Genomic DNA, 27,562 nt, shown 5'->3' on the forward strand with positions numbered 1-27,562 from the left:
AATAGTTGACTCAATATCGACGAAATCCCTGAGCAAATGTCCTCTGGTATCAATTGTTTTGTAGTGCACCCATTTTTATCACATTTTATTAATATTGTTTTAGTTTAAACTTTATAATTGAAGTATTTATACATATGCATGTACGGATGAATTTATATAAGTGGAAGTATGGAGAGTTTGTCTATTTTTTCATACCCAAGATACCTTTAAAGATCTTTTGTTTTATCCAAAATGTTTTTATAACCTAATCTTTTGGGTGCTTACATCCAATTTCCCCCATTTTTTTTCCTTTTATTTTATTTATTATGTCAATCAAGTTTTCATTTATTTTAAAATTAAATACATCAATAGAAAATTTTGTTATTCATAAATCACTTAGAAAGAGGAAACAACACAATGATAATCAAAGTCATTTATCTCCTAAAGTTGCATATAACTATATCATCTACATGGACTATCATGCTATTAGCGGTCTTCTTTAGGGTGGTTAAATTTCTAAGGCCATTATTTGTGCCACCATCCTTCAATTCATCTACTTTCTCATTCTCACTTTAATTTATTATGTAAATTAAAAATTTTAGAGTAGTTATGTACTATATAAATTAAATGCATGAATTACCATCTTATTACGTATAAATCACTTGAGAAGAGTAAGTCATATACATTGATAATCAAATTCACTTGTATTTTATAATATGAAATTTATTTCTTTATTTATATGGATTGTCCTCTTTTGTTTTTTTGTTTTCCATATATACTCCTTTTTTTATTTTGCTGTCACATAAACACTTTTTTTTTTTGTTTTCCCCACCTTTTTTTCATGCTTTTATTTTATTTTATTGTTACACCTTTTTTTTGTTGCACACAATGTTTTTTTTTCCTTTTTATGTTTTCTCTACATACACATTTTTTTTCCCAACACTTTTTTCTTTTCCGTGCACATTTTTTTTCCACACACATATTCTCATATTCAAATGCACATGGGAAAAGGTTATGGATAAGTTATTCAATTAAACTTTGAGAGTTTTATTTTTACACTTTATCCATATATCTAAACTTTGCATCTTAATATAACAAAAAGAAAAAAAGGGAATTAACTTAATAAATCCACTGCATACATATTTTTTAGATACACAATACTTTCTTTTTTTTCCTTCTTTCTCATATTTAACATTTATCTCTTTCTTCCTCACACATTTTTAAATTTATGAAAAAATCATTACCAATTTTAATAACGATGGTTAATCCAACCATGGTTTCTAAAAAGAATGGGACAAGAAGGATTTGCATTGACTACATTGATCTTGACAAAGCTTGCCTAAAAAATAATCATCTAATTTGCAAGATTGTTCATTTGGTTGATGCTATGTCAAGAGATGAACTCTTAACATTCATCAATGAGTATGTTGGATAAAATCATATCCCCATGCATGAAAAAGACCAAGAGAAAATGGCTTTCATCACTAGTTCGTGCTAAAAATCCTTTGGTTTAAAGTTTAAAAGAGAATAATTTTGGGAAGGAAAAAAAATATAACAAAAAGGTTTAAGCCATACTTATCATTGAAACTTATAGTTCTTGAACCAAAAATAAAAAAGAATTAATAGTTGTATAGTGGCTAAGTCATCTCCACAAGGAATTTTAGATTAATTATCCTAGATATATGAATTTTTAGGCTACGAGTACTAGTTGGAAGCTCTAAAAAAGAAATATTTTTGCTACTGAGAGAGGGAGGGGTCATATAAACTAAATAATAATAATAATAAAAAAGAACAAACTCAAAGAACAAATATTCACTGAGGTTCCTTTTCTTAGGTTCAACTTGCTAACAAGGCTTTGATTATATGCTTATGGCTTTAATACCAAACCAAGGGTTTATACTAAAGGGGTTTCAAAATAGCATATCAACTCGGTCTATTGCTCTTTTTTGGATCTTTGTAATTAGAGGACTTAAATGGATTCCTCCTCATATCAAAAGGCTTGTGTTTGGTTTATAGAACCTAATGCTGTGAAGCATAAGTATGTGGCTAAGGTTGCTTGACTTATGACCTTCACAACTAGAGCAACATAGATTTTGCCTTCCATGGTTACTCCTTTTGGTCAGTGTAACCATTGACCTAAGTTAGGTTCTTTTCAACCATTCATAGATAAACCAATGGTGAGTTGAATTAGGGTATGGAGATCTTAGCTCTTTTCATTCCTTGGAGGAGAAAACACTAAAAGAAAACACACAACTAAGAAGAAAATTCAAAAATAAAAATTGAAACATAAAAGAAATTCATTCAAAATTTTTAGGAATGATTATAATAAGGAAAGAAAAGAAAATATAAGTAAAACAATCTAACTCTAATTGTATATTTACAATTCTTGTATTTGTAGGAAAAAATTTCCCTATTTCTCAACTGCTTCGAAGTTACCCCTATCTAGCTATACCTCTTGCCCATGCTGGTGATCTAAGTATGTCAATGCAACTATAATTTATGAGATGTTTATGGAGTAATTAGCTGCATTTCCCTTTTTTCGTGCGACAATATGGTGATGTTAATAGATCAATCAAAATTATAGGGGCTCTATTCATTGCGTAGCCTTCATAAATGCACAATGATTGGTGGGGCATGGAAAGGATGCACGGTAGAGCAACTAAGGCAATCCGTTGAGGTAGAAGTTGTTATCCCAAGGGTTCTCCTAAGCACATTTTGATGATAACAAATCATGGTTAGTTTGCTAATGGTTTAAAATCAAGATGAGTTTCAAGTTTTATTTGAGAAATTCAAATTGAAATTCAAGATAATCATCAAAGGTTCAAAGAAGTGCAAGTCCAAGTGTGCATGAAGACCATTCAAACCTAGGAACCCTCTATAAAGTGAATACTTAGGTGTACCTAGGATTTTTCATGTTAAATCAGGCATCAATTTTTACTCATTTTATGCATTAAAGTTAAAATTTTATTAAAATTTGAGTATTCTTACTTGAACTTAGGCAAAATGATTTAAACTTGACCTACTGAGATACTTAAAGACCTTGCCTAAGTGTTAGAAGAAAAAAAAATTTGAAAAAAAAAAAAAAAGTTTTCGAGCAAAAATAGGCAAACCGATCTAAAGGCTACTCAACCAGCCTAGTCGATTAAAGAACTGGTTGATCGATTACCTTTTCTTGATCAAGGGCCAATCAAGGGAGCATTGAAATTTTCTATCTCATCCAGTGGCTTTGTCCTCCTGGTTGAGGAGCTACTATTTCCAGTTGAGAAGACCTCCTTCTCAATTGAGGTCCGATCGAGGGCCTACGGTCACCTACAGTGTGATTAATGCCCAATTGTTAGTCAACCGGTGTTGCCTGAGGTTAGAAACTTATAAATAGAGAACTCCATTTCATTTATTAAATAAAGAACATTTGTTATTAACTCCTTACCAACTTGCTTCTCATTAAAAGCTCTCATATTCTTCTTTGGTTCATTGAATCCTCATTTGCATATCTTCCGAGCTAGTGAACCCCTATTTTTCATCCTAACCTCCATTATACTTGTTCATTTATTGAGCTAGTCTAAGAGTGCTTTCATTCATAGTTATTAAAGTAAGGTTTTGACTATATAAAGCTTCAAGTTGATATTATACTTGAAGGGAACTTGTAGTGCCCATTAGAGCAAAAAATGCAAGTGCAAAGGATTGGAAGCTTGGCTAAACTTTAAGTTAGTGGAACTATCACTTGGTTGGAGATTGAGGAGAGTGGATCTAGGTAAGGATTGTCAGATCACTATAAATTTTGAGTTTGCATCCTCTATCCCTTATCTCTTTACATTCATTGCTCTATATTTTGTCTAAATTTAGTATGTTGTTAAAAGTTTTCAAAAGCCCAATTCGCCCATTTCTTGGGTGATTTTCTTATTTAATTAGCCTTTAAATTCACAATTAGTATCAGAGCTAGGCCTCTTGATTAGGTACTTAGTTGTCTCAAATGGAATGATTAATCCATCAAGCTTAACTCATTTGGAAGGTTTTGCAACTAATAGACTCTCATTTTTTTACATGAACTGATTCTCCTTATTGGAAAACAATAAGGACTTGGTTTTTATAATTCACCAACCTTGATCTTTGGGATGTCATTGAGGAAGGTCCCTATACTCCTATAAAATTGTGAATAGAGAGTTGGTTCCAAAAACCAAATAAGAATGGGATGAACATGATAGAAGAAAAAATCAATTGAATGTTAGAGTTATATATTTCTTACATTGTGCTATTGATAGAAATGAATATAATTGTGTTTGCCAATTTAAATTGGCTAAACATATTTGGAGATTAATGGAGGTAACTCATGAAGGAACAAGTCAAGTAAAAGAATAAAAAATAAATATTCTTGTTCATAGTTATGAATTATTTGCTATGAAGGATAATGAAACTATTGTTGAGATGTTTACTAGGTTCACCAACATTGTGAATGGCTTAGAAGCTTTGGGAAAGGCTTACAAAGAGTTTGAAAAGGTAATGAAGATATTGAGATCTCTTCCAAAGAAATGGGAAGCCAAGTGTAGACCCCTCATGCTGCACCCGAGATGGACGACAGTTTATTGTAGAGGAGGAGAGGGGGACCGACTTTTACAAGGGAGCTGCTGGAGACACGTAGCGGAGCAGGTGACTAGAGCCAGGGTGGTGGTTGGAGCTCCTGACCTGCTGAGGTGGTGAACAAAAGAACAGGTGCGGATTTTTCGGGTGGGAGGAGCTGGTGGAGGACATCTACAGGGGGGTATTCAGTTTGCAAAGGGGAGCTTCTAGAGGACGGGTCTTGGGGAGAAAAGTTTGCCCGAGGAAGAAAGAGCGCAGGTATGGCTTCTATTCAGCTGGACCTTGTTGCTTTCACACTGTTTTGTTATGATTCCCGGGATTGCTAGATTTTCTTTTATTTATGCTGATGCCTAGATGTGAATACGTTGGATTTTGTTATGTTCTTGTGGGGTTGGAGCTTGTTTGTGCTTGGTTTTTTAGCTTGGTCTTCAACCTATTTTTGGAGTCCTATTTTGGTATTCATGCCTTGATTCCCCTTTGAAATTTGATTGAGATCCCTTTTCAATATATCTCTGCACTTAAGCACGTTGATTCAAGGACGAAATGTGGCTTATGCGGATTTGTTTCCACTCATACACTCTATGCTCTGTTTTGGGCTATCCTCCCCATCATCCATATACCCATTGGAACTATTTTCGTCCCACTCTTTCATGGCCACGCATGGCCATGCAGGGCTCTATTCCCTCTCTCTTTATCTCTCCCTATCTATCAAACCCCTAGTTGTTTTGTTTGTGGGCATTCATTGCAACCTTTGGTATCTTTAAAAATGGAGTCCCTAGACCCAGCAGCTTGTTTCGTGGAGACATTCCTGGACTACCTTCCAATGAGTGTGGAAAGCATCCCCAAGCAACAGTAACACCTACAGCAGCCCCACTACTATCATGTGCTGCTGCGAGAATTTCCAAGTGCCCAGCCGGTAAGGAGCAAGCGCCGCCGCAGGCACCACAAGGACTTCTTGGACATCCCAAGCCAGCCGTGGTGGCGGTGGAGTTAGTTAGGAAGTTTTAAGTTTTGTATGGGCAGCCAATTGGAAGTTGGGCTTCCCATTACGCACCATCAAGACACTCAAGGCCCATGGGCTTTCTTTAAAAGATATTCTTTTCACATTGGCCCATACCCACCCTTAGTTTTTTTAATGTAATGTTACAAGCTTAGTTTTTATAAAAATTCAATCTTCAACTAACCTTCCAACATTCACATTTATTTTCCAACTTCCGAAATTTTAGTTTTCACCTCGATTTATTTAATCATCATCATTTTAATTTATTTACTTATTTGTTTATTTTTAAAACTCAACCTTTAAATAATTTCTCAAATTTCTGATTTTTAAAATTTGATCCAAATTTCCGAAATTCCGTTTTTAAAATTAAATTGTTCATATCTATTTATCTAATCATTATCACTTCATCCATTCATTCATTCGTTTAAATTTAAAAATACATCTTTAAATAATTCTCCTAAATTCCGTTTTTTTTTAATTTACTCCAGATTTCGAGAATTCTAATTTTCACATCAATTTATTTAGTCATTCTCATTTTATTCATTTATTTGATTAGTATTATTATTATTATTATTATTATTATTTAAATCCAATCTTTAAATAACACTTCAAAATTCTGGTTTCTAAATTTAAATCCAATTTCCGAAATGCTAGTTTTTCGTATCAATTTATTTAAGTCACTACCACTTTTTTTTTATTATTCATTTATTTATTTGTTTATTTCTAAAATTCAATCTTTAAATAATTCATCAAAATTCTGAATTCCAAATTAAATGTCCAAAATTCCTTCTTTTTTTTTTTTTTCTTATTTACTTAATCATCATTATATTCCTTATTATCATTATGTTATTTATTTATTTCAAAATTTCTTTCTCCAAATGATTCCAATTTTCTGACTTCTGAATTTAACTGCCAATTTAAAAATTTTCAATACTTACGTACATTTTCCCAAAACCCCAATTTCTGAACCTAATTTCCGAATTCCAAAGTTCTAATTTCCTTCAAATTTAACCCCTAAATTCCAATTCTTAAATTTAATTCCCAAGACTCCAATTTTCAAATAAAATTCAAAAATTCAATTTTCTCTCGAACAATTTTAATTCCACTCTGGTTTTCAAATAATTTTCTATCTTCCTTGATTTTATATAAGCAAGAATGAATTTTTCATAATTCCAAAATAATGGAATTTGTGATATTAATTCATGCAAAATAAATCGGGCTTTGGTGGGGGCCCCACATATGTGATTGATCGATTAATTAACTGATTGTTTGCTTTGATTATCATACATGATTGATTTATTCCACTCTAATACATGCATACGATTATCCTGTGTTTAATTGCTAACATTTGTTTTCATTGAAGTAAATCGGTTCATCACTCAGGTACATTCTTTGTCTCTCCTATTCATTCAGTTATTTTCGTTTTGAGTGATATTCATTTGGTATCCATGCTCGATTCATCAATTGCCATGATTGCTTCATTTTATTAGTAGAGACCCGACTTTAGGGACTTAAAGGGGTGCTACGGTCTGTACCGTACCTTCCCGATAAGTAACCTGACCCTCGAACCCGATCCGGTTTTTCGTAGATCACCTTTTCCAAATAAGGAGTCACACTTAGGGTTTTTCTTTCTTATTTTGTTTACCCTTTTAAAAATAAAACAAAAATAAGTGGCGACTCCAAGTCAATTTTTTTTCTTAATCAATAAAAATCAATTTTTCAAAATAAAAATCGAGCTCGCCTTCGAGTGGGAAACGCATTGAGCCGAAATGCGGGGTCCACACCAAGGTAACGACAATTCAAGAAGCAAAGAACTTAACAAAGTTGCTATTGGAAGAGTTGATTGAGTCTCTAATGACTCATGAGATCATTATAAAGAGCCATCAAGATGTGGAAGATAAAATTTAAAAGAGCATAGCTTTGGAAGCCTCAACCTATGAGGAAGAAGTGGAAAATGAAAGTGAAAAAGATGAAGACCTTGCCATCATCACAAGAAAATTTAGAAAATTCATGAAGGATGAAAGATTCAAGGGTAGAAGATTCCCAAAAGAAAGAAGCTCATCCTGTCAGTTCATTGGATTAAAAATTCATCTGTATTGTAAGGTTCACAAGCAACTGAAGTATTCTATGTTGGCGAGTAGGAGTTAGAGATAGCTTTGGATAAACTCTAGCCAATTATTAGCTAATTAAAAAAATATTAATTTAAATAAATAAAAATTATCTTTTACATTTATTTTTATCTTTTACATTTTAGAAGTAAATAATTTAATGATTAAAATACCATTTAAAATAAATATATTCACTATTTTAATTTTTTTTATACTAAAAAGTATTTTAAAGTTTTTTTTTTACTATTATAAAATAAAATTTTTAAATTTTTTTAAAAAAATCTTCTTTCTTCCTTATTTTAATAATTTTTTGAACATGACTTTTAGTAATAAGTTATATGAAATGTTACAAATTTGTTTATTAAGGATTTTTTTAATGATTTGAATTAATTGAAAATTTATTAAAATAAGAAAAAGAAAAAGAAATAAAGAGGATGGATGGAGAGATTTTATTTTAAGTACTCAATTAAAATGTTTTCATATGACCTAATTTTAGAAGTGGATTATATCAATACATAGTAGAGATTGAATTTTTCTTATATAAAATGGTTGAAAGGTATATTTACTTATTTTAAATGAAAACAAATAACTAAAAATTGTGTAGATTATATTTGAGTTTGGTTTTAAAATATTTTTCTAGTTTTTATTTTTAAAAATAATTTTTATTTTCTATATTGTCTCTTTTTGAAAATGCGTTTAATTAAAAAATGAAAACTACTTTTAAAAATGAAAATTGAAAACCTTGTTTAGTACTATTTTTTTTATATGAAAAAAAAAATATTTATTCATTTATCACGCCATTGTATAATTGTATTACACTAACTGTACAAGGAAAATATACTAAGTGTACAAAGGCGTACAAGACTACCATTTGTGAAAGATTATAATAGATTATGAGTCATTCCTTTATTTTTCTTATTACTCACGAATTGTGCATATATGTCATGCCCTTTATTTTGCTCCCGCATGAAAATTCCAATACTTTCTCCAATAATTATATTTGGGGAAAAAAAATTGACATTAAGTCATCCACCATCTTCTCAACTAAACCATTGGAAATATGGTTAAATACTCCTACGTGAACATGGACACATAACTTAGGAGAGATATGAAATTTGTGTCATTGTATAATGGTATTACATTAACTATACAAAGGAAATATACTAATTATACAAAGGTGTACAAGATTACCCTTTGTGGATTATTTTAATCAATTCTAAACCACTTTTTTATTTTCCTTGTCACCCAAGGATTGTACGCTTATGTCATGCATTTTATTTAACTCTCACATCGAAATTTTAATATTTTCCCCAATAATGATATTTGGGGAAAAAAATTGTTCTGAGTCATCCACCATTTTCTTAACCAAACCATTGAAAACATGATTAATACACCTACATGAACACATAACTTATGAGAAATATGAAATTTGTGTCATTGTACAATGGTATTACACTAACTATATAAGGGAAATGTGCAAAGCGTACAAAGGAAATGTGCTAAGTGTACAAGGGTGTACAGAGCTCTTAATAGGTTTTGTACAATTTTTAAACAACTTGAATTTGACGTTAAGATGATTATTGATAGTTTTTTTTTTTTTACCAAACTATGTCATTAAGACATTCCCTACAAAAATTAACACATAGAAAATAAAATTAAAATCAATCATGTTTGAATTGTTCATTATAAGTAAACTAAATGAAATATATATTTTTACTATTTTGCCTTTATAAACATAATTTCATTTCATCAATAAAGATTAAAAAAATCATATTTAAATGGAATTAAAAATAAACAAAAATTATTTTTATAACATTTTTATTTTTTAAAATCATTAATTTAAATTATGAAATTAGTTTTAAAATTAAAAATATTTGTTGTAATTATGGTTTTGAAGATTTCATGATTTTTATCTTATTACTTTGAAAAAATTGCTTTAATAAGAAAATGTTTATTTTAATGATTTTAAATATTTAAATCTTTATTAAAAAATATTTAGGATTAGTGTGGAGAGCAATTAGGTAATTTTGGAATGGAGAAATTTTGAATATTTTGAAGACTTTAATTCGGCCAATTACCCTATTTACACTTTCAAAATTATTGGAAGGTTGGTAAATTAGTATTTAAAATATTGTCTTCTTGATTAATAGTATATATATATATATATATGCATGTGAGTGTTTACATTATTTTCGAAATAATAAACACCATGTGTCTAATTTGCAAGTTAGAAAATAATAATAATAATATTTTATGAGGTATTTAAAAAGTATTTATTATATGTTCTATAAATTTGAAAAATATAATATTTAATGATACCTAATTTACAAGTTAGAACAAACAAATAATACTAATATTTTATGAGGTGTTTAAAAATTATTTAATATATATGTGAAATAATATAAGTTTGAAATAAAGAATCATATTTAAAATTATAATCATATTTATCAAATTTTTTTGCTAAGCTTATCTTTAATTCTTTTAATATATTTATACTCATTTATTTAAAAAATGAAAAACTATTTTTTTTTTGTAAACATGTTCTATTACCTTTCAAGTAAAAAATTAGATAAGTTTGAAAGTCAATAAAAAAAATTAAATACCACTTTCAATAATTTTTAGATAAAATTTTATATAATATATTTTATTTAAAATTTAATTTCTAAAGTTTAACTAAAAAATTATATTGATAATTTTCTTGTTGTGAGTCAAAATACTTTACATTAGTCTATCTAGATAAGAAAAATTATTAATATAATATTAGAACTAATTCATATCTTAGTTATTTTTTTCAATAAATTTATCTTTTTAAAAATTTTGAAATAAAAACATTAAAAATTAAAAAGCTAAAAGGATATATATATAATAAAGTGAAGTGACAGTCAATTTTTAAATTTTTTAAAATATGGTTAATGTAGAAAATATAAAAAATAATTAAAAATAAGAGAAAAATATAAATGAAAGGGTAATATAAATTTAAAATAAAAAATAAAAATTAAACTAAACGATAAATACAAAAAGATAAAAATTATTTGGATGAAAAATACCAAAAATTTTATCATTGCTTATAATAAGAGCAAAAAGATTCAATATGTTTAAAAATTAAAAAAAAAAACATTATTGCTTTTTATTTGATATAAAATAGAAATATAGATTGGAAGAAAAAGAAAAAAAAAAGTTAGAAATGAGTAATACTTAATAGAGAATAAAAAAGGGAAAAAAACACAAAAAAATTGAAATGCACACTCACTTGTGCTTATGTAAGAGTGAAGGGTATTTTAGGGATTAATGAAATACAATATCCTTCATCTTAATTTTCATACTTTGTTTGGATCTTGGACTTAAATATGCATGATATATAGACCAAATGTTAATTTTTGGGCCCAGTTGAGTCCAAAACACAATTCTCCCTATATAAATTCATTCGTACATGCATGTGTATAAATACTTCAATTATAAAATACGAGTGAATTTGATTATCAATGTATATGACTTACTCTTCTCAAGTGATTTATACGTAATAAGATGGTAATTCATGCATTTAATTTATATAGTACATAACTACTCTAAAATTTTTAATTTACATAATAAATTAAAGTGAGAATGAGAAAGTAGATGAATTGAAGGATGGTGGCACAAATAATGGCCTTAGAAATTTAACCACCCTCAAGAAGACCGCTAATAGCATGATAGTCCATGTAGATGATATAGTTATATGCAACTTTAGGAGATAAATGACTTTGATTATCATTGTGTTGTTTCCTCTTTCTAAGTGATTTATGAATAACAAAATTTTCTATTGATGTATTTAATTTTTAAAATAAATGAAAACTTGATTGACATAATAAATAAAATAAAAGGAAAAAAAAGGGGGGAAATTGGATGTAAGCACCCAAAAGATTAGGTTATAAAAATATTTTGGATAAAACAAAAGATCTTTAAAGGTATCTTGGGTATGAAAAAATAGACAAACTCTCCATACTTCCACTTATATAAATTCATCCGTACATGCATATGTATAAATACTTCAATTATAAAGTTTAAACTAAAACAATATTAATAAAATGTGATAAAAATGGGTGCACTACAAAACAATTGATACCAGAGGACATTTGCTCAGGGATTTCGTCGATATTGAGTCAACTATTACCATCGATTTGTCCATTACTTTGTATTTTGTCATATTGCTTTACACTATTGGACCCATGACTTCCTACCTTCAGCCTCACTCACATTTTTTCTTCCATATATATACATCAGCCAAAGTCAATTCTATTATAAAACTAGAAATAAATGGAAAAATAAAATTAAATAAAATGTATAAAGAAGAATTGGAAGAACCAAAGAAAGTACTAAAGAGAACTTTTCTTGTTCGAGGATGTCAATTATACAAAGGATCTTGCTGAACTACTTCCATTTAATACTCATCTTGAAGATGAGTAAACGAATATTCATAAATGAACTTTAACGATAGTCATTCACCACCTCATTTACAACAAGTTCATGAATAAAATTAATGTATTTTAAATTTAATTAGGTGAATGAGGTGAATGGAAAAAGAAGGGGCATCTGCTATCTTGTTTTTGAATCACACTAAATTGGTCAAAGTGCAGAAAAACAAAGGAAAGATAGAATACCAATGGTGTTGAGTGTTGTCATTATGACTTTAGCATGCTAGGTTGCATATGATTTTAGAGTGTAATTGGAATTTTAAGATCATATGATAGGTATATGCCATAAGCAACCACATATAAGAATTACATCTGGGAACAATCTTTTCCAAAATAGCATTCAGTTCCGTTTGGTGTTTCCAGATGAAGCTGAGTTCTGAGAGAATTTCGTGAGCCCTTGGCTTAATGCTCCAATATTTAACCCATTGCCTACCAAAATGCTTGTTACTCCCATTTTGGAAACCTGCCAATACCAGTAGCAATTTCAGTATGCCCCAATGTAACTACACACTATCCAAGTCATCCAAATATCAGCAAACAAAGAAGAGGAAATGTTGGATGCCATTTTTACCGATTCAATATTCCTATCCTCATCATTGAAAAAAAGCATGGAGTTAAAGGGCACCCCAGTCCTATGAATTATCTGGAAATGCTGTGTCTTGTGTGATAAACTGGAAAATTTTTCCTGGGCTATCCAAAGAAGGTACAATAAAAAGATGTGTAAAGATTCTACAGCAGTTTAGAACTGTTCAAATCCCCAGAAAAGCATGAAAAGAAGGGAAAAAAAAAACACAAAGAGTTCCGCCATCAACTGTCATTTAGAAAGCTTCCGTGCGCTACTACAACTTGCATTGATGTCAAAAAGGTACCAAATCAGTGACAATAATTGATAAAAAGAAATAAAATTTGATTCAACATCTGTTACGTTTTAGAATGCTGTAACCGGCTGCTCATGCCTTGTGATGTTAGCTAAAACAGACTATTCATCATTTCTGAATCTCCTCGTTTAATATTTGGTTGAACCTCTCCCCTTCTACATCTTTTTGGCAATATAAGATAGAATTCAATTACAAGTCTATGATGCTTTAGCTATAAAGAATTCATCAAAACAATGACTCTTTTGGCAATCTTGACCTTCCAAAAAATAAAAACATAAAGAAAAAAAATGATTCTCACTAACTCACCTGGGCTACAAGCATTGAATACTGAACTTAGTTGTTACCGACATCATTATGGATGGGCATATAGTATCGGTTGTCAGCATAATGGATTTATTGCTATTCAAATAAAGAGAAGTGCACACAGTGAATAATGAACCCAAGCTATGAAATCTTCAGTTTTCAAATTCAAAAAAACCATAATATTTATTGATGACATGACAGAAACCATCAGAAACAATGGGACATGACAGGTCCTGAATGCAAAAAGGGATTCCCAGTGTTGAGTATCTGTCTTCACGATTAGAACACCTTTACTCAAAGAGAGGTTCCAGTGACCTTGGCCCCAGATTGATTGCTTTTAAGAGGGTACTTATACCCACAATTGTCCACACATAGCTTGTATCATATGCCATTTTTCCTATTTTGCAACATCTTCTAATGCAATGTTCTAAAAGACTAAATGTGGTTTGAGGGGCTTAGCCCAAATGAAGCCTCAATCAAGAACAAGACATAAGCCTCAACTTAGAAAAAAATATATAAATAATAAAAAAGAAAAAAATATCTCAAAAAATTCGAAAAATAATGATAAAACAACATTTGTTTTGTAGGCAAAGATCAACTATATTAATGGAGCCTAACAAAAGGGTGTACAATTGCATATAATATGTAAACAAAGATGCCAAAAGGCCATAACATGGTAGAGGAGTACACAAAAAAACAACATTCTCGTCTTACTTAGAGCTAAGCCAATTAATAAAGTCTATCATGAACAATGAACAGTTTCCGATGTATACTCCAACCAACTTCAAAAAATTATATATGAAGAATTGTTTGATTGCTTGATCCAATTTTTCGGTATTTTAAATGCTCTCTTATTTCTCTCATTCCATATGATCCAAAATAAGCTCAAAAGAGTTGCTCTCCAAGCTTTCTTCCTCTTCTTACCAACAAAAGATCTATGCCAACTCATAAGGACATCTTTGACTATCAAAACATCGTCCATCATACTCAAAAGACATTATAAATTAGTTGTCATAGCATGACCCCATTGTAGTAATGGAGGACGTGATTAACCATTTATTCTTCTCCTTTCACAGGTGGTATTTGTTCAGCATGCTCCCACTCCTTCTAAAGTGATCCAATGTAATATTCTTCCCCATATAGTTTCCCAAGTGACAAAGCCAACCTTCATTGGAACCAACTGATTCCAAACAATGCAAGAGGGGAACGCCTCCGTTCTTCCATTAGATAAAGATGAACAAAGGTATTGAACTATGAGTTTGCCATATATCAAATTCAACCAAATTATTTTATCCTTTAATCGTCTAACTCCCAATCATGAATCCATCTTGTGAACCTAGGGTTTCAACAACCTCAACCCCTTCTGGCTCCCACACCTTGGCTACCTATGCATCTTTAGTGGAGGCTATTGAGAAATACATAGGAAAGACCTATTCTAGTAATTTGCCATTGCACCACTTATCCTGACAAAATTTCACTCGCTAACCGTTTCCCATCCTCAATCTAATTCTACTGTTAAACACTTCTCACCAGCTCTTGATTGTGTTTCACACTGACACCCACACCCTTCCCTCACTCTTTTAGAGCACCATTCCCACTCTTCCTCCCCATACTTTCCTATTATCACCCAATTCCAAAGGGATTTGTTTTGAATTATGAATCTTCAATACCATTTACCAAGAAGAGCCTTATTAAGAATGAACAACTTTTAATACTCAAGCCCCCATTCCTCTTATCCATGCAAACTATTGACCAATTCACTAAATACAACTCTCTTTCAAAAGCTCCTTCCCCTAAAAGGAAATCTCTTTGGATCTTTTCCCAACTTTTCTCAGTATGAAAAATGATGAAAAGTAGTAAATCGGTAAGTTAGAGTGTTTTAATCAAAGTAAGTCTTCCTCCTTTTTATAGGTATTGTCTCTTCCACACGATGAGCCATTTCTAAAATCTTTCCTCCACTAACATCTCAATCTCATAAAGAGGGTACTTATACCCACAATGTCCACACCTAACTTGTATCATATGCCATTTTTCCTATTTTTCAACATCTTCTAATGCAATGTTCTAAAAGCCTAAATGTGGTTTGAGGGGTTTAGCCCAAATGAGGCCTCAATCAAGAACAAGACATAAGCCTCAACTTAGACAAAAATATATAAATAATAAAAAAGAAAAAAATATCTCAAAAAATCTAAAAAATAATGATAAAACAACATTTTTTTTTGTAGGCAAAGATCAACTATATTAATGGAGCCTAACAAAAGGGTACACAATTGCATATAATATGTAAACAAAGATGCCAAAAGGCCATAACATGGCAGAGGAGTACACAAAAAAACAACATTCTCGTCTTACTTAGATTTAAGCCAATTAATAAAGCCCATATCATGGGCAATGAATAGTTTCCTATGTATACTCTAACCAACTTTAAAAAATTATATATGAAGAATTGTTTGATTGCTTGATCCAATTTTTCAGTATTTTAAATGCTCTCTCTTATTTCTCTCATTCCATATTATCCAAAATAAGCTCAAAGGAGTTGCTTTCCAAGCTTTCTTCCTCTTCTTACCAACAAAAGATCTATGCCAACTCATAAGGACATCTTTGACTATCAAAAACATTGTCCATCATACTCAAAAGTTATAAATTAGTTGTCATAGCATGACCCCATTGTAGCAATGGAGGATGTGATTAACCAATTATTATTCTCCTTTCACAAGTGGCATTTGTTTAGCATGCTCCCACTCCTTCTAAAGTGATCCAATGTAATGGTCTTCCCCATATAGTTTCCCAAGTGACAAAGCCGACCTTCACTAGAACAACCTGATTCAAAACAATGGAAGAGGGGAACGCCTCCATTCTTCCATTAGATAAAGATGAACAAAGGTATTGAACTATAAGTTCGCCATATATCAAATTCAACCAAATTATTTTGTACTTTAATTGTCTAACTCCCAATCATGAATCCATCTTGTGAACTTAGGGTTTCAAAAACCTCAACTCCTTCTAGCTCCCACACCTTGGCTACCTATGCATCTTTAGTGGAGGCTATTCAGAAATACATAGGAAATACCTATTCTAGTAGTTTGTCATTGCACCACTTATCCTTACAAAATTTCACTCGCTAACCGTTTCCCATCCTCAATCTAATTCTATTGTTAAACACCTCTCACCAGCTCTTGATTGTGTTCCACACTGACACCCACACCCTTCCCTCACTCTTCTAGAGCACCATTCCCACTCTTCCTCCCCATACTTTCCTATTATCACCCAATTCCAAAGGGATTTGTTTTGAATTATGAATCTTCAATACCATTTACCAAGAAGAGCCTTATTAAGAATGAACAACTTTTAATACTCAAGCCCCCATTCCTCTTATCCATGCAAACTATTGACCAATTCACTAAATACAACTCTCTTTCAAAAGCTCCTTCCCCTAAAAGGAAATCTCTTTGGATCTTTTCCCAACTTTTCTCAGTATGAAAAATGATGAAAAGTAGTAAATCGGTAAGTTAGAGTGTTTTAATCAAAGTAAGTCTTCCTCCTTTTTATAGGTATTGTCTCTTCCACACGATGAGCCATTTCTAAAATCTTTCCTCCACTAACATCTCAATCTCATAAAGATATGAAAGGAGCTCCTAGTTGAATACCCAAATAATTGGTGAGGCGGGCACACGATCCAAGATTTAATACCTTAGCTAGGTCCTCCATATTAGCAACCCCACTCATATCAACTCACTTTTCTCCAAATTGATTTTTAACCCTAAGATTGCCTTAAACCATATGAATGCCCAACTCAAGTACTCCCTATGTTCCTTATTGGTATCACGTAAAATAAGAGTATTATTTGCAAATAATACGTGGGACATGTCCATACCCACTCCTCTTCCACTAACTAAAAATAATACGTGGCAGCACTTATGTAGGAAACAATTCAGTTCTCCATTAAGAGGTCCATTAAAAGAAGAAATTACCGATAACCTTAACCTTTTCTTGATGTAATAAACAAATTTTAGGCATACAACCAAAAAACTCAATTTTCTATTCAAAACTTCAAAAAAATTCAATAAACTTTGCTATGATGTTATAGACAATTTTCACGTCCTCAATAACATACAACATTTACAATAAAAAACAAACCTCATATTTAGATGGGCTATTACAATTTCCTATAGAAAATTTGAACAAGAATATCAAAAGAGAGTACAAATTAAGAAAATAATATTGGAAGATACACATGTGATCACTTCGACATTGATCTAATCTGTTGGGACAAAGGATAAGTCTTAATGTAGACTTGTTATGGAACTAACTATGACTTCCTTGACAATGTCAAAGCGTATGTACAAGTAGTTTGTTTGCATGCAATCTTTGCAAGTGTCATCTGATACTCTAACAAATAGTAGCAGTAAAGACAAGTCTTAAAAAGTGGTCAACATAAGCAAGCTTGATGTTTTATGAAATAACATTTGTCTGGGGGGGCATTTTATGTTGGCAAGTTCATCTGACTTAGTTGGTGTACTTGGTTTGGGATGAAATAGGATCCACCAAAAGAGCTAGACCTCCAATCCCCAAGGGAAAAAGGTTATGTCTCCAAGATCAGTCATTGCAAATTTCTGTAAAGAGATGAGATGCATGATGAAAACTGGAAGGGCTCAATGTTCGATTCATGGTGAAGTAAGTGGTGTTTGTGGAAGTGCCCATCAAGAACTATACAAGGGTTAACAACTAAATTGAAGGTTTCTGTAGAATTGAGGCCTGGAGGGATATATATTCATCTGCATCCGGACAAAATATTTTCATCCAAGGATGAGCTAGGGCAAACATCAATGTTATTTTAATACAATGGAAGGTCTTGAAATTCAAATCATGCATGGAAGACATCATCCAGGAAATACAAGTTGTGGGTTAATCAGACAAATGAACGGAAATGCGAAAGGAGTATATAGTATGTTTGATAGAAAAATAGCCTTTGGCTTACAACCTTTGTCTTGTGGTCTACTGGTGAGGGGGTTAACAAGATGGATAACTTGTAGGTTCAAGGTGAAGGATCAACAACAAGAGTGATAGCAGAGAGCCCCCACAGATTACTAATCTTGTTCAGAATGATCATGCATGTAATGCCATATAAATCATATTTTTATACACAGATCTACACTACATTATAATATAGTGAGGAAATTCAAGTACCACATAAAACCCTAGCTCATATAAATCATATAAATCATGGTGAGATAGATGTAAATTATAAATAATTAGAACAACTACAAATATTTTTATCTCCAAGCATAAGCATTTAAATCATATAAATTACATGTAATGCCATCCAAATTTAATCATATTCTTCTACACAGATCTACACTACATTATCTTTGGTGAGATAGATGAAAAGTGAATGCCACTATATGTACTTGGTCTCACTAAAATAGCATTATACACACTATTTGCACAAATCAATTATGTGAATATTCAATTTAATTAATTAAATTTTTTGGGTAAGTGAAATAAGAATTGAGCAAAGCATAATTTCTCTCCTTCAATGAGTAATTAAAAATAATAATAAATAAAATCAGATAAATTGGAAATTATGACTAGGAGAAGACAAAATTTTATTTAGAATTAATATAATCCAAATTGAAAATGTGAACATGGAACCAAATTATAACATCTCATGAGACTCATCAGTTTAAAGAATAAAAGCAGTAGGAGCCATAACATGAAGACATGGAAATTAGCAGACACCTTAAAGCACAGCATGGGCAGTACCCATAGGACAAATGCAAAATGGGATAAGGAATTTCACATGCAATGAAAGAGCAATAGCTCACAGCACCATCATCTTGAAGAGGATTTGCAAAAGATGCTTTCAGCCTTTGTGTTTAAACAACAAAAGCATGTGGAAGCATCTGAATTGTGTCTTCCAGTGGATGAAACCAAGTGATGTATGAGTAATATTGTTCAATAAAATGATACAATATTAAAAACAATACAGATCATAAGGGGTGGCCCCCAGGTTCCACAATGAATAAGATTAGCACTTTTAGTAGAAAATTAATAGGCCAGAAAAAACTTCTTAATTATCACCTTTCCTCATGGTCAACTCTTAAAAAAATGAATATAATATTCATGTGAAAAATCAAAGTCTCTCAATAAGAAATCAGCATGCCAATTTAATTATTAATGTGTCTATGATAAAAAATAAAATATGTTTATTAAACATTCAAAATGATGTAAAATATCTAAAATCCTATGTCAATGATTCTTCTCGAATTCGATACTTAAGATTTGAAAATCTAATTTTGGAGGTTTAAAATTGTTGAGCAAGGAAAATATAGTGAAAGGATTGACCTCAATATATCACCTGATTCAATTATGTGAAGGATGCTGCTTACTTGGAAAACATCCCTAAAAAGGTTTTTCACAGGAAGCAATGACAAGAGCAAAGGACCTCAAAGCTCATTCATTAGATGTATGCGACCCAATTCATCCAAACACTTTTGGTAAGAAGAAACATTTTTTTTTTTACTTTTTATTAATGATTTTAGAAGAAAAACATGAGTACATTTTTTTCAAGGAAAAATCTTAAGTATTTAAAGCTTTTAAGGAATTTAAAACACTTGTACAAAAGGAAAGTGACTATATAAAGACATTGAGATGTGATAAAGGAGTTAAATTGACATTAAAAGAATTTGAAGAATATTGTAAAAATCATGAGATTTGTCAACCTTTAACAGTTCCATAATCTCCACAACAAAGTGATGTAGTTGAAAGAAAAATAAAACTATTCTTGACATGTCTCAAAGCATATTGAAAAATAAGATGACTAAAGAATTTTATGCTAAAATGGTTTATTTATTAAATCATTTTCCTAATTGAAGTGTAAGGAATAAAACATCATAACAAGCTTGAAATGAAAGAAAGTCGAGTATTTCACATTTGAGAGTGTTTGAAGGTATTGCATATGCTCATGTTCTAGATCAAAAGCAACTTACATCAAATGACAAGAGCGAAAAAATATTTTCATTGATTATGACTAAAGCTCCAAAGACTACAAGTTATACAATCCAAACAATGGAAATATTATTATTAGTTGAGATATCAAGTTTAATGAAAATGAAACATAAAATTAGGGTGCTCAAGAAGATAACTACAATATTCCTCCCCTCTATGAAGAAGAAGAATAAATTAGAGAAAGCTTGCAAGAGATTGTTACTCCTCCTTCATCAACACCTCCATCATTGAAGTTCCAACAACATCATCTTTATTGAAAAATTGAAACGAAAGGACAACACATTTTGGAAGTTTACAAGAGATTTATGAGGTAACAAAAAATCAAAACAATCTAATGCTCTTTTGTCTTTTTACAAATTGTAAACCAATGTATTTTGAAAAAACAATTCAAAATAAAAGATGAAAAGAGGCTATGGACGAGAAAATAAAAACAATAAAGACGAATGTCAATGAGAAATAATACCTCTTCCAAAAGGGAAAAAGGCAATTAGAATAAGATGAATATAAGAGACATTTTTTTGATAAATAAACACATATAATAGCAAAAGGCAAAACGCCGCAAAGCATACAGGGAGTATATGGGGCGACGAGGGCCTCTCAACAAAAGACAAAAGAAACAAAAAACCCACCGACCCTTAACTGGAGGCTAACCACTCCAAGAAGCCTATAAGGGAGCGAGGCTCCGCACCACTATACAATTTAGCCCACCGCCACACATTACAAACAAAAGAATTCTTCACTTTCTAAATAGCTAACTCCCCTCCCCCCCTTGAAAGCTAATCTATTCCTCTCCTTCCAAACCGTCCAAAAAATAAATAACGGAATGGATCTCCAAATTTTCTCCCTCTTTTTACCCACAAACGAACCCTTCCAGCTAAGAACCACCTCCTTTACAGATTCTGGAAAGACCCACTGGGCACCAAACAAACTCAGAACAATCCCCCACAACACTCTAGCCACTGTACAATGAATGAGAAGATGATTTACATTTTCCTCATCACTACCACATAAAAAACAACGATTAGGAAGCTGCCATCCTCTCTTTTGAAGCCTATCAAGGGTAAGAACCCTCCCCCAAGTAGCTTCCCAAGCAAAGAACGGTAGCTTAGAAGGAACGTTCTCCACCTAAATGCCCTTTTTAGGAAACGTGGATACACTAGGGCTGATCAGCAAACCATACGCTTCCTTAACGCCAAACTTCCCCTTTTTTCCTCCCTTCCACAAGGCCGAGTCTTCCTCCAAGGTAATTCTTTGACTCCTTAAGATTTGGAGTAATTCACCTACCATGTTCAGCTCCCAATCATTGAAACCTCTAATGAACCTTAGATTCCACCCTCCTTGACCAGAATTCTGGTCCCACATATCCCCCACTGTGGCGTTCCTTTGGTAGCCGCAGTGAAGAGTTGAGGGAACCTTCGAGACAAGTCCACATCCCCACACCAAGGGTCCTTCCAAAACCTAATTCTGGTGCCTTTTCCCACCTTAAAAGTCATATTATCCCAACACCAATCAGCTTCTTTCAAGATCTCCTTCCAAACCCCAACACCAAACGCCCCATTTGCCTTTTTAGTCCTCCACCCAAATTCCTCTTGCCCATATTTTGCCACAAGAACTCATTTCCACATCTCGTCCTTGGCCCAAGCAAATCTCCACACCTATTTTCCAAGCAAAGCTTTGTTCAAGGGGGCTAACTTCCTCAAACCAAGCCCCCCCTCCTCCTTACCCACACACACCCTCTCCCAATTGACTAGGTGGGCTTTTCTTTCCGTACTTCCCCCTCAAGATGAATATAAGAGACATAGAAGAATGTAAAAGGAGAAGTAGATAGATACAAAGAAAAATTGGTGGCTAAGAGTCATGAGCTTCTAAATATTATAATTAGATTTACTTTCTAAAAGTCAAAGAAAACATTTTATTTTGAGTAGTTGATTTAGTTTCTATATTTAAGAGTTGAGCACTAAAAGATTTCTATATTTTATTAATAGGAGTTTCTATATTTTTGCTGTTACAAGTTTCTGCTTTGTTAAGTGTGAATATCTACAATGTAATTTTTGAATACGAGTGGTGAAAGACAACAACTGTGGTGCCATGCCTAATTTTTATGACATTTTTTCAAATAACTTCTCTATGAAATCTTGGATAATTGTGACAAGTGGCTACTCCATCAACTGATTCACATGTGACAGTAGTAGTGTCCCTTTTTGCATCTATATGGTATTTTAAGAGTTTCAAAAGGCAACTGAAATTTAATAGATGCAGAAAAGGAACCCCTTCTTTTGTTGTTAACAGCTAGCAGATCAAAGTTTTCTGGGTAAGCAAAGAAGTTTGTAATAAGAACAAAGACACACAGCATGCTAATTACTTCTTAATGCCCTAAAAAGTGTAATAAGTCAGAAAAGATAAAGAGTGGTTGCCTTAGTGTAGGAGTATTGGATTGGCAATACTTAACAAAAGATCATGTAGAAGAGCTTTCAGCAAAACAGCTGTTATCACATGTATGTTTTGGAATATATCTAGTAGGTTTGAGCTGCCAACAAAAACAACATTTGGAAGAGCAAGCATGAATGATTGTTACTGAATAACGGCAAAGTTGAAGGCCAGCATCATCCCCTTTGATCAGATTTTCTAATTTATTATAAAGACAGCGTTTCAAGGCTACGGATTGTTGGTATAACAGCTGAAAGGACGACTAATTGATTACCTCTTTTGCCATAGGGATGCTGAAGGTATTTGAGCTCCCAAGTACTCCAGATCAAGTTCGTGCAACTCTACAAAAACTAATTTTTATTGAGTCATTTGTTGATTGATTCTATTAAATATGTTGGCAATGAAGTAGTTGGCAATGGTGAAAAGGAGGCTGTACATTAGATATGTTCTTAAAAGATTTTCTTGATGCCATCACTCTAAACTATGTGGATATGCTATTCAAGTTTGATGGAGATGTGAGTGAGAAATATTTTGCAAGGCAAGGGAGAATGAAGAAATTTTGGGGTCATAATCCAAAGCATTGGTTTAGGAGAAGAAATTAAGATGAGTTAACTAGAAGAACAGAAAATGAAGGTAGGGTATGCATAGTTTGGCTATAATGACATACAAGTGATGAAGCCCTTTGGGATAAATATTGAAATGGAAGTCAGAGGCTGTAATGACTTAATGACTGATCAGATAACAGAAGCAGCCAAGTTTGGCATGATTTTATGGATTTTGAGAATGACTTTGTGACTGATCAGATAACAGGATCAGCCAAGCTTGGCATGATTTTCTGGATTTGAGGTTTCCTGCAATAGCTGTATGCTTCAATACAAAGTGATTGCTAGAAGCTTAATGATTAAAATCATAAAACTATTACCAAGTTATTTTATCAAGAACTTTATGATTATTTATTAGAGGCTGTTAGCAAGCTCATTAATCATCAGTTGTTAGAGGGCTGTACACACATGATTTTGATGGTCTATATAGTTTCTCAATACAGTTTACAGAATGGTACTGCTCTATGTTGTCCTTTTGTATAAATTTCTTATAATCTAAATGAAAATATTCATCATTGTTTGAAAATTTAGGAAAGCTTCAAACTTCCTGTTACCTTCACAAATCTTCTCTGCTAAATCAACCAAATGAGAAAAGACAAGAAATTAAACTTCGCAAATGGCACCTAGGCTTTTAGCACACTCCGGTCTATATATACACACAACAAACATGCATGTCTGATTTTGTTTTGGACTGAATTTTCCATGCATGTGTGGCCAAATTTTGAAGCTATTTTCAGTATTTTTCATACATCCTAGTTTCAAAGCTATCCAAGGTAGTACAATGAAATAATGAGATTTAATGCAATGACTCCCTTATGATATGTTGTAATCTCACTGTTGAGCATTTGTAGTACTTCCTCTTTTAGACTACCTTTACAAAAACAAAAGTTCATAGATCAAAAGCTGAGAGAACTGTATGTAAATGTTCATAAATGTAGATATCTTTTCTCCATGTGGTAGATCACCTTGGATGTAGAACTCCTTTTTCAAAGCCCTACAGTATCTAATATGGCATTGATTTCAAAGCCCTACACCTTGTCAAAATGAAGGACAATACGCAAAACACACAGATGATAGTTAGAAAAAAAAAAAAACATATCTTCAGTCTAGGATAATTAGATATATGCCTAATTTAATTAAAAGCAGGAAGAAACCTCAATTATTGATTATGATTAATTATTAAGGAATATTAATTCATAACTCATACTTCACTAGAGTATCATATCTAATAGTACTACAGTACATGCATGTGATTCACAAATCATATGTTATCACATGCTTACAATTGGCAAGAAAGAGAACCACTGTGTAAGGAAAACTGAAAGATCTGAAAATGCTTGAGCCTTCAAATGAAACCAAGAACAATGGATCAAACACTGCCCTAAGCTAAATAATATTTCACAGAAAACGTACCATGTATAGTTCTTTTCCAATGTGTATATCTAGGAAAGAAAATTATACATTATTATTTCTAGGTTGTAAAGCTTTGATTGCTCCAATGGAGTGGGAAAAAAATGCTTCTGAGGTTAAATTCTCATTCTCTTTTCTGTCAGGTGATCTTGGGAAACCAGCTGATAAAATGATATATAAAACATGAGGGGAAATTAAGCTAAGCAGAAGACAATCAGTATAGCACAATCACCATAACAAGCAGCTACATCATAGAGAATGATGTTGAACTTAATTTTTTATTCGTAACACATAACACAGTGCAAAATAGTAGAATACTCTCCACTCTGAGAAAATAATTCACACAGTACTGTGCATTTGGGAGGGTATCCATTTGTTTATTAGATTTGATGATGCTTTTCCAAATGCATAGGACAAATAGGGTCTGAGCTTGATTAAAAAAAAAATGCTAATAAATAAAGAAAAGGTACTAGGATTGCCTGCAAAATGCACTGAGATTCATACATCTATGTATAAAAAGAAGGAATGGGAGAGATGAGAAAACTAACCTTGAGCTTGAATACTCAAAGAGCTTTCCTGCTGCTGAGAAGACAATATGCGCTATCTCAGCATCACACAGTGTTGAGAGCTCCTGTGCTTTCTTAAAAAGCCCTCTTCTTCTCTTTGAGGAGGTCACTTGCCTTGCTGCTGTGTTGTCAATCTTCTTGATCTGAATCTTCTGCCGCGACATTGGAAATTTTCAACCAAACCCTTCACAGAAAAAATCAACACAACTCCGTATCAGACCAAAGAACCATTTTACTCCTTATATGTAGAGAGAGAGAGAAGGAGAGAACAAATAAGGAAAACAAATCAGACCCTTCACAGATCAAACTGGTACTTCAAAGAGAATTCAATAGAGGGAGAGAGAGAGAAATGGGGTTCATATATCTATGTATAAAAAGAAGGAATGGGAGAGATGAGAAAACTAACCTTGAGCTTGAATACTCAAAGAACTTTCCTGCTGCTGAGAAGACAATATGCGCTATCTCAGCATCACACAGTGTTAAGAGCTCCCGTGCTTTCTTAAAAAGCCCTCTTCTCCTCTTTGAGAAGGTCACTTGCCTTGCTGCTGTGTTGTCAATCTTCTTGATCTGAATCTTCTGCCGCGACATTGGAAAATTTTCAACCAAACCCTTCACAGAAAAAATCAACACAACTCCGTATCAGACCAAAGAACCATTTTACTCCTTATATGTAGAGAGAAAGAGAAGGAGAGAACAAATAAGGAAAAAAAAATCAGACCCTTCACAGATCAAACTGGTACTTCAAAGAGAATTCAATAGAGGGAGAGAGAGAGAAATGGGGTTCATATATCTATGTATAAAAAGAAGGAATGGGAGAGATGAGAAAACTAACCTTGAGCTTGAATACTCAAAGAACTTTCCTGCTGCTGAGAAGACAATATGCGCTATCTCAGCATCACACAGTGTTGAGAGCTCCTGTGCTTTCTTAAAAAGCCCTCTTCTCCTCTTTGAGAGGGTCACTTGCCTTGCTGCTGTGTTGTCAATCTTCTTGATCTGAATCTTCTGCCGCGACATTGGAAATTTTCAACCAAACCCTTCACAGAAAAAATCAACACAACTCCGTATCAGACCAAAGAACCATTTTACTCCTTATATGTAGAGAGAGAGAGAAGGAGAGAACAAATAAGGAAAAAAATCAGACGCTTCACAGATCAAACTGGTACTTCAAAGAGAATTCAATAGAGGGAGAGAGAGAGAAATGGGGTTCATATATCTATGTATAAAAAGAAGGAATGGGAGAGATGAGAAAACTAACCTTGAGCTTGAATACTCAAAGAACATTCCTGCTGCTGAGAAGACAATATGCGCTATCTCAGCATCACACAGTGTTGAGAGCTCCTGTGCTTTCTTAAAAAGCCCTCTTCTCCTCTTTGAGAAGGTCACTTGCCTTGCTGCTGTGTTGTCAATCTTCTTGATCTGAATCTTCTGCCGCGACATTGGAAAATTTTCAACCAAACCCTTCACAGAAAAAATCAACACAACTCCGTATCAGACCAAAGAACCATTTTACTCCTTATATGTAGAGAGAGAGAAGGAGAGAACAAATAAGGAAAAAAATCAGACGCTTCACGGATCAAACTGGTACTTCAAAGAGAATTCAATAGAGGGTGAGAGAGAGAAATGGGGATTTGGAAAGAGAGAAAAAAAAATGTTGGTGTGAGATAAGAGAAAAAATAAACAAACGACCATACATGAAAAGAGAGAAGCACATTTCCAAATTAAGCAAAGAATCTAAAACCAACCCTAAAGAGAGAAAAAGAAAGCCAAAGATATGACTTGGATGAGAAACCAAGGTTGAAGGAGCCAGGCGGTAGCTGAAGGAAAAAGAAAAATCCTAGCAATAGTCCGAAGACATTGGGCTGATCAGCACTGCAATTTTCACAGACGGAGCTAGCATAGTGGACTGGCTATCTAGATTTCCATTCCATTTTTACCTTTCTATGTTGCTTCCAGTTTTTATCTTTTTTAATATTCCATTTTTATTACTTTTGTTAATACCTAAATCTCAACCTTTTATTACTCTATAGCATTAGTAGAATAAAATATTCAATTCCATATATAATAATTTGGAGGTACTATAAAATAAATTTTATTGTACTTTATTTTTTTTTTAATTCAACAATTTTTTTATCCATGCTTCATTTCTTAAAAATTTGTATATTAATTTGATTTGATTCAGGAAATTATTGAATGGATTAAGAGGGTATTTTTTAAAAAAAAAATTTGTTGAAAACAATTTGTTTTTAAAATTTTAA

The 27,562-nt window shown here is 32.3% G+C and overlaps 1 long non-coding RNA gene across 2 annotated transcripts; it reads right to left on the minus strand.

Moving 5' to 3' along the window:
• Positions 1–12,166: 12,166 nt before the first annotated feature.
• LOC117911737 lies at positions 12,167–27,179 on the minus strand. 2 transcript variants are annotated; one of them, XR_004650906.1, is made up of 7 exons: positions 27,050–27,179; positions 26,563–26,765; positions 26,140–26,341; positions 25,714–25,916; positions 25,290–25,491; positions 13,298–13,390; positions 12,167–12,576 (listed from the first exon to the last, which is right to left on the minus strand). It is a non-coding gene; the product is annotated as an uncharacterized LOC117911737 (long non-coding RNA). The 2 variants fall into 2 exon arrangements; XR_004650905.1 differs by lacking the exon at positions 13,298–13,390 and having other exon boundaries at positions 27,050–27,178.
• Between the last annotated feature and the right edge of the window lie 383 nt (positions 27,180–27,562).

Source organism: Vitis riparia, chromosome 3 (genome assembly GCF_004353265.1).
Source record: "Vitis riparia cultivar Riparia Gloire de Montpellier isolate 1030 chromosome 3, EGFV_Vit.rip_1.0, whole genome shotgun sequence".
In the NCBI taxonomy this organism is placed as follows: domain Eukaryota; kingdom Viridiplantae; phylum Streptophyta; class Magnoliopsida; order Vitales; family Vitaceae; genus Vitis; species Vitis riparia.